The sequence below is a fragment of the Quercus robur genome, chromosome 4 (genome assembly GCF_932294415.1).
Source record: "Quercus robur chromosome 4, dhQueRobu3.1, whole genome shotgun sequence".
Taxonomy (NCBI): domain Eukaryota; kingdom Viridiplantae; phylum Streptophyta; class Magnoliopsida; order Fagales; family Fagaceae; genus Quercus; species Quercus robur.
In genome coordinates, this window is record NC_065537.1 from 66,568,258 (window position 1) to 66,576,486 (window position 8,229).

The window sequence follows — 8,229 nt, forward strand, 5'->3', positions numbered from 1 at the left end:
TCACACCTGTTAGAGAAGCTTAAGGGAATAGCTTTAATAATAGAAGCTTCAAAAGGAAAAAATAATATGTCAATCTCTGCCTCTCTCCAGCTGCACAGATCATGATCAATCAAAGTGGACACCAAGGCATTTGAACTGATGTCCGAAATGGGAGAGATGACCCTGCCATGTTCAGTAGTTGGTAGCCATCTATCTTCGTATATCCAGACTGAAGACCCATCACCAATCCTCCACTGCATTCCCTTCATAATGACTTCACGCCCTTTAAGTATTCAATATACAATATGCTATTTCATATAAGCACGATCCAAAATTATACAATAATAAAAAATTCAAACTAAAGCATAATAATAGGTAAAGATAATTGTTAGGAGAATTATTAAATTGATTTCAGAAACACTACTAACTCATATAAGAGCATCTCCAGTAGATTAGCAAATTTTTATACTGTTTGGAAAATGAACAGTGACTTTCACTTTTTAGCTACCAATTTTTTCAAATACACTTTCCAACAGATTCTTTATCTCATTCTCTATCTCATTTAAATATTATTTTTTCATTCATTATTTATTCTTTTTTTAACAACTACACATCTTCCAACATTTTTTTATTCAATACTTTATTATTATAATAGGAAAAAAAATATTTGAAGAATGAATAGTAGCCCATCAAACTTGATGAGCTAATATTCATGAGCAAAAAAAAATTCATGATATAGAGAGTCCATTGGAGAATAAACAGTAGTCTATTTTGTGGGTTTACTCTTTAAAGTAGAGAGCATTTTGTGTTTAGCTCTTAGAGATGCTCTAAGCTTCCTTCATGAATAAATTAGACCAGAAACTCCAATAAATGACCACAAATTCCTTATATTTTAATATGTGGAACCCCTCTATTCTCGCAATGGCATTAACTCGTGCATTAAAATTAAAAAAATTAGCTCCTCGTATTTTGTGTTGAATAACTCATTAGGCATCAATTGTAAGAAGAAATTAGAAACACATGACACCACATTGGACACTAATTGAAATTCTAATTGGATTTTAAGAAGAAAATAGAGACACATGACATAAAATTGGACACTAATTAAGAATCTAATTGAATTTTCTTTGAGCTTCAATCGAAAGTCAAACTATGATAATGTAATAATTATTTTAACTAGACTATTCAAAGGTTTTTATTTTTTTATTTTTTTTTTAATTTAAAGAGATAGGAGTGTTATGAGATATTATTAATAACAATGCATACATACAATGCCTGAGAATGAGATAACAGCAAATGTTCTAAACATTTGTCTTTTTGGTAGGAAGCATATTATAAAAATTATTGTAGCTTATTGGCAGGAAAAAAAAAAAGTTATTGTTAAAAGATCAAGAAAAAGGAGGAGTTCATGGTTTTAAGGTTGGACCAGTTGTTAACAAGCATTATTGTTAACTAGTTGCTAACAAGCAATTTTACATCAAGTTAATACACATACACATTATAATAAACAAATGAAAAGCAAAAAACAAACTTTCTTAAAATTCAAACTTTCTCTCCCTATATCCAAATACATATTATATATCTAAAGAAATTTTAAGAAATGCTACATCCACAACATTTTCACAATAAATCATAAGTGTTTGGTTGTTACTTGTTATTGTTGGTTAGCAAGAAAGTAATTTAAATCTCGAATTCATATTTAAAACCCACAACAACCTATCACTTAGGATTTGTTGTGAAAATATTGTGGATGTAACACTTCTCAAAAAATTTATTAAAAAATGAAACAAATACTTTTAGAACCCAATGTTGTATTTATAAATGACAAAAGATAGTACCATTTTCCATCTTAGCATAATTAGTACTGGTATTTTATTCTATTTATTCTATTTACTGGTTCTTTTATAATACTTATTAAACCAAATGTAAGAGCACATTATGATTATTGTAATATATTACTTCATAATACTTGTATTTATCTCATTTTTAATGATCTTATGTGTAATATTTTGATAGTTTCATCATAACTACATGTTTCATCTTATAGTAGAGTCAATATAGCTTTCAATAGTTGTTACTAGAGAAATGTTTAAATTTGAACATGTTAACATTTGATTTAAAACAATCTCATACATCGCACGAGTTAGCGGCTAGTATAAAACTAAATCGATCCATCTTTCCCATTTTCATTTGGTCAATATTAATGCTATTTAACCTGCTTTGTTAGTGTCAAGGGCCTTAATTTTACAATTTTGCAGCGAGTAAAATTATTTAGTATCAAAATGTGGTGAACATTTGATATGCATTTCAAAATATGAACAAAATAACATACTTCTTTGTAATAAGCTTAAGGAGGGGGAGAGAGAGATCAACACGTTTTTTCTCTTGCTATTTTGCTTGAGAAGGGACCAAGAACATTTTCTTCCTATAGAAAACATAGTGAAGGTGGTTGTCACAATTATGATTATAGTAGTTTTTAGTGAGTCTGACCAATGCCAAATTATAGTTGGTTCATTAGTCCAATTGTGGGTCACATACTTTTTTAGAGCTTCACATCAGGATTCCTAGAATTTCCTATATCATTTGTAGATTTTTTAGCCTCAGGTCAAAGTGAATTTTTGTGACCTTAAAATTTGTTCTCATATAACTATGCTGGATTAAAAATTTCAAGAATGTAAGAGATCTACATGGAAACATTTTTTGAGGTCATCAAGTCGATGACATACACGTTTGGCATACGTCCTTGCAGCCAACCCACAAAGGAAAAGATGAAAGCTGCTTGAAAGCCCATTTTCACTACCTACAATGTATGAAGTAAAACACCTTATATCAAGAACAGATGCCTACACCATCAAGTTTTTTATTATTGGCAAGTTACATAAGCTACCAGTGGGTCTTGGACAAATTTAGTTCTGATACAAAATTTTACAATTTTGTAGCAAGTAAAATTATTTAGTATCAAAATGTGGTGAACATTTGATATGCATTATAAAATATGAACAAAATAACAAACTTCTTTGTAATAAGCTTAAGGAGGGAGAGAGAGAGACAGATCAACACGTTTTCTCTCTTGCTATTTTGCTTGAGAAGGGATCGAGAACATTTTCTTCCTATAGAAAACATACTTAAGGTGGTTGTCACAATTATGATTATAGTAATTTTTAGAGAGTTTGACCAATGCCAAATTCTAGTTGGTTCATTATTCCAATTGTGGGTCACATATTTTTTTAGAGCTTCACATCAAGATTCCTAGAATTTCATGTATCATTTGCAGATTTTTCATTAGTCACACTTCTGCATTTGTGAATAATAATAATAATACCTCCAAAACTAATTGAACTTATAACTTTTACTTTGCTCCAGGTTTTTTCCCCAACCTAGCACCCAAACAAATTCTCAACTAATATATAATACAACATGCAAATTCTATAAAAGCCCAATACAACATCCAATATAGCCACTTGTAATAAGCACTCTGAAGAGCAAATATGCAACAAAAGACCATTACATGACTCATCCTCATTAGGAATATACCTACTTTTCTTTATACACAATAAATGCAAATACAAGTTCTGTAATAAATTAAAACAAACAAAAAGAACAATAACTAAAAAATAAATTGACCTTATTAGAAGGAAACTCTAGCTCCTTTTCTGCAATAACATACAAAGCCTCAGGGGCTTGAGAGAGCTTATGATGAAATGACTTCATGCTTCAAATTGCAGATATACTTGTAGTTTTCATAAGGTATTTATTTTTTGCCCATGTAAAACATATGATCATGAAAACTCTCCTATCAGTTTCGTTAATTAACTGTTTAAACTATAAAACTTATACAACAAATGCAATAAAGATGCACAGGTTGTATATGATATTGAGACAGTCTGATGGTAACATATGTATCCATAATGTCTTAAGGTCATATAACCTAAAATAACAAAGTTAATTACACCTAAAATTTGTTGTTTCAATATAATAACAAAAATTCTGTCAAATCTTATCAAGTCAGGAGCAAATTGCAGCAAGAAAAAGGTGAAAATAATAAAATAATAAAATAATAAAAAAAAAAACAAAAAACAAAAAATAAAAAAAAATAAAAAGTAAAAACAAAACAAAGAAAATTGGTGACTTCATGTGATATGCAGCTGGATTTGTATTTGATGAACTCAACTAACAATACTGCAGTTCTCAAGAATTTGTTCAAAGCAAATTGGTTTTCTCTTTTCTATGTGTTTTTCATAGATTTAGTCGGGTTTTCAAAACTTGCATGAATAGACAAGAAAGATTCTACAACATAAACAGTTGCTCTGTTGAGAAGAATCTTAGATCTGTAGTTTTGAGGGAGATCTTTAGTTTTGTATAGGGAGAGAGCGGCTGGCTATTCTCTTGATGAAATTTTGCAGTTGCGTTTGGGTTTTAAAAACTTGCGTGTGTTTAGCTAACAAATTAAATAATTTAAAATAAAAAGTAAAATTGAGAAAGCAGCAAAGCTTATGTGTCAATATATTATAAAGTCAATAGAAAGTAAAGGTCTTCGGTTTTGTAGTATATATAGATTATATGATACATGAGGAAGAAATATAATTCATTGAACAAACATCCAAGAAAAAAAAATCTATAATTAAATAGACAATCAAATTATTTCAGTAATACAAAACTATTCACTTACTGAAAACCAATTTGAAAATCTTTTTCAAAAACCAAGCCGCCTTCTTTTATTAAGAATTTCAATAACCAACAACCTGACCATTATCACCCTCAATCAAAGTGTTGTTTTCCTCTTAATTACAATTTCATAAATTGGGAGGCATGACTTTGGACAACTTAAATATCGAGAATCATGCTAGAGAGAACGACATCGTTAGGAATAGAAGTTGTTTATCAACAATGGCTTGAAAGCTAAGAGAGAAAGGAATAGAAGTTTAGTGTTATTTTTGTTATGAGAGTTCATTACAATAAAGCGATACAGAATAGTACATTAAAGGCTTCATCATCATCCGCAATTTAGAACATGCAAATCATGAGTGAACCTTATTGTGAAGGTCAACATTAACAACCTGAAAGTATATTTTAAGAAAACATTAGATCTTTTGAATGGTAATTTGACTCTAGTAGAATAACCTACCAATAATTTAACGAAATTGATTCCTAGAAGACATCATGGGTTATCTACAAAAGAGACCAAAATATTGATTATAAAGCACTAACATTTGATCTATGTTTGCCAAGGTCTTAAAGGAGACAGCAAGTTAAAATACTGATCCAGTTTTGGCTACCTTTGTCACTAAAATAAAAAAGAAAAACATGTGAAAGAGTTTATGATATTTTCAAAAGATTTTGTCAAACTACTTTTAAAATTTAAATCTTAAGAGCTAAAAAAACCTTCAAATTATTGTAGCAATATTACTTGGTGAACCACTGTGTTGCAAACTTGATAGTATTAAAAGAGCTAAGATCATCCCCATCTTTATAGAAGCTCTAAGCCAAAGGAATGAAAGAATTACCTTCTCTAAAGGGCATTTGAAGCAGAAGATTCATTATCTTGTGAAAACTGAAAAGACCTTTGAACATTAAATCAGAGCATTTGATATCATGTCCTCAACTTCAGAGTTATCAACACAGTAAACATTGTTTCCAATACCTGTATGAAGCAGCAAAATTAATAACAATGTCCAACTTTGACGCATAAATGTGAATAAATTAATAATAAAAAAGGAACATATTTGTACATTAGTCCAATTTCTGCAAAAAAAAGTACATTAGTCATAATATACTTTTTATGGTTTTCTTCCACGCTATCCATGTGGGGGACAGGAAGTGCACCATCAAGTACACAATTTGATGAAAACATTCATCTCTAGTCTAGCTAAAAAAAAAAAGATCGTTATAAGTGTGGTAAACGTGCTGTCAATTGGGTGTCACGGGAAAGAATTACAGAACAATAGGTCCTGTGGGGATGGGCCAGGAACCTTCGGAAGCCCACTTACCTTTAATGGGCAATTTTAAGAGTCCTTCTGGGCCGATTTTGTCAAGCGCATTTGTCTTTGAGGCAGGTGACTGTTCTAAGACAAATCAAGACAAACCTAGCCCAATTCTCTTAGGCCCGTTTGTCTGTGATGAAGTTAAGACTTCATCTCCCACTGACCCGAGCTCAGAAAAGAGTGGATTAAGCCCCACGATGCAGCTAATGTGCTCAATGGTCTTGCCTCCGCCACCAGGGCAAATTGAGATGATTTCAATGGCTCTGATAGTCATGGAAACTGCAATATCAGTGCCAGAAATCCCAGGTAATGGTGGTTATTGTGTTCAGATGAGCCCGAGTTAGCCTACCCAGTCACACAACGAACCGAACTTGTCAGCGATGGTGTCCTAGGCCTCCATTGAGTCAATTTCGGCAGCGGTTTGGGCCCAACCTCCTCGTGACCCGATGACATTAGCAGCGGTGGCTCTTGGAACTCAGGTTGTGATGGAAGAAAAGGGTGAGGTTTTGGTGGGTTCTAAAGGGTTGGTTACTGTTTCTGGGTCTTTTGATTTTGAGGGGGTTAATCATCCTTGCCCCACAATTAGGGAATTTGTTAGAGACTTGGATAAAACTTGCGGTAATTCCATAAACCTAAAGTAGAGGAAATGGATTTGAAATTCAAATATTGTTCTACTTGTAGAATTCTCACTCTTCTTTAATGGTAATATGAGTCACAAATTTTTCCACAAGTGCAAACATAAAATCATAAGTTCTGTAATAAATTAAAATAAAATAAAAAAAACAAAAAGATCAATAACTAAAAAAAAGAATTTGATCTTATTAGAAGGAAACTCCCGCTCCTTTTCTGCAATAACATACAAAGCCTCAGGGGCTTGAGAGAGCTGATGATCAAATGACTTCATGCTTCAAATTGCAGAAATATTGTAGTTTTCATAAGGTTTTTATTTTTTGCCCCATGTAAAACATATGATCATGAAAACTCTCCTATCAGTTTCATTAATTAACACTTTAAACTATAAAACTTATACAACAAATGCAATAAGATGCATAGGTTGCATATGATATTGAGACGGTCTGACAGTAACATATGTATTCGTAATGTCTTAAGCAGTGACGGACCCAGGTAGAGGGCTAAGGGGGCCAAGGCCCCCCCTGGGTCCAAAAGAAAATTTTTTTAGCAAGTAAAATTTTCAAAAAAAGGGGCTTAGGCCCCTGAGTTTTTAGCTCGGCCCCCCCTGAGTTTTTAGCCCGGCCCCCCTCCCAAAAATCATGAACCCTAGCCCATCATTTGGCCAGTCCAGGAGCGCATGACCCATGTAAATCTTAAAAAAATAAAAAAAAAAACAAAAAAAAACTCAGCTCTCACTCTCAATAGTCCAAAACCAAACAAAGAAAGCAAAAAACGAAGGAAACAAAAGAAAAAAAGAAAGGGAAGTGAGAGGCAAGACAGAGAGATAGAGAGGCGAGACAAAGTAGAGATAGAGAGTACTCAGAGAGACGAAGACCCACTCACCCACACCGTGACGCCGCCGCCCACGCCCACGCCGTGTCGCCGTGACGCCGTGACGTTTGCGAGTTGCGAGACCCATCTCGTACTTCAACGGCTTTCCGTTCTCGTACTTCAACGGCTCCACCAAATTACATATCTGAGATTGAAAATTTTTCAAAGAAATGGGGTTGTGTTAGTTGAAAAGTTCATTACCTCTAATAACTTTGGTAATGCCTCTAATGGTGTAGGCATCCAAGTCCTTTTTCCCAGGTCTAGGTTTGGCCATGAGCAAAGACAAAGATTAAGGATGTCTGAAAATAAAAAATGTAGGAGTTTTTAACAAAATGAGAGGGGTTTTTGTTTTTTTTTTTTGGGTTTTGGAAGTATCAAATTTTGAGAGAAGAAGAGAAAGGAAACCCAAAAGTCCTCTCCTTCATGGAGGTGGAAGGAGGAGACAAAGAGAAAGAGAGAGAGAGAGAGTGACCGTGACGCTTGACTGAGTTACAGTGACTTTATTGGTACAAGAGAGAAGCGTCGTCGTTTCAACTCCCCATGTTACTCTATAGATTTCAAATTTGATCAAACGGAGCAATTTTTTGTAACTGCTATAAAATAAAAAAGTAATAAAATTTCAGAGTCCCCTTGATAAAAAAATTTCAACCCTAATATAGCAATTTTTTTTATAGGTTCTTAGATGAAATTCGACGGGCTTACATTAAAAAAGGTCCGCACCAACCTCCCGAATTTTTTTTTTTTTCGCTTATTTCCGGCCCCCCTA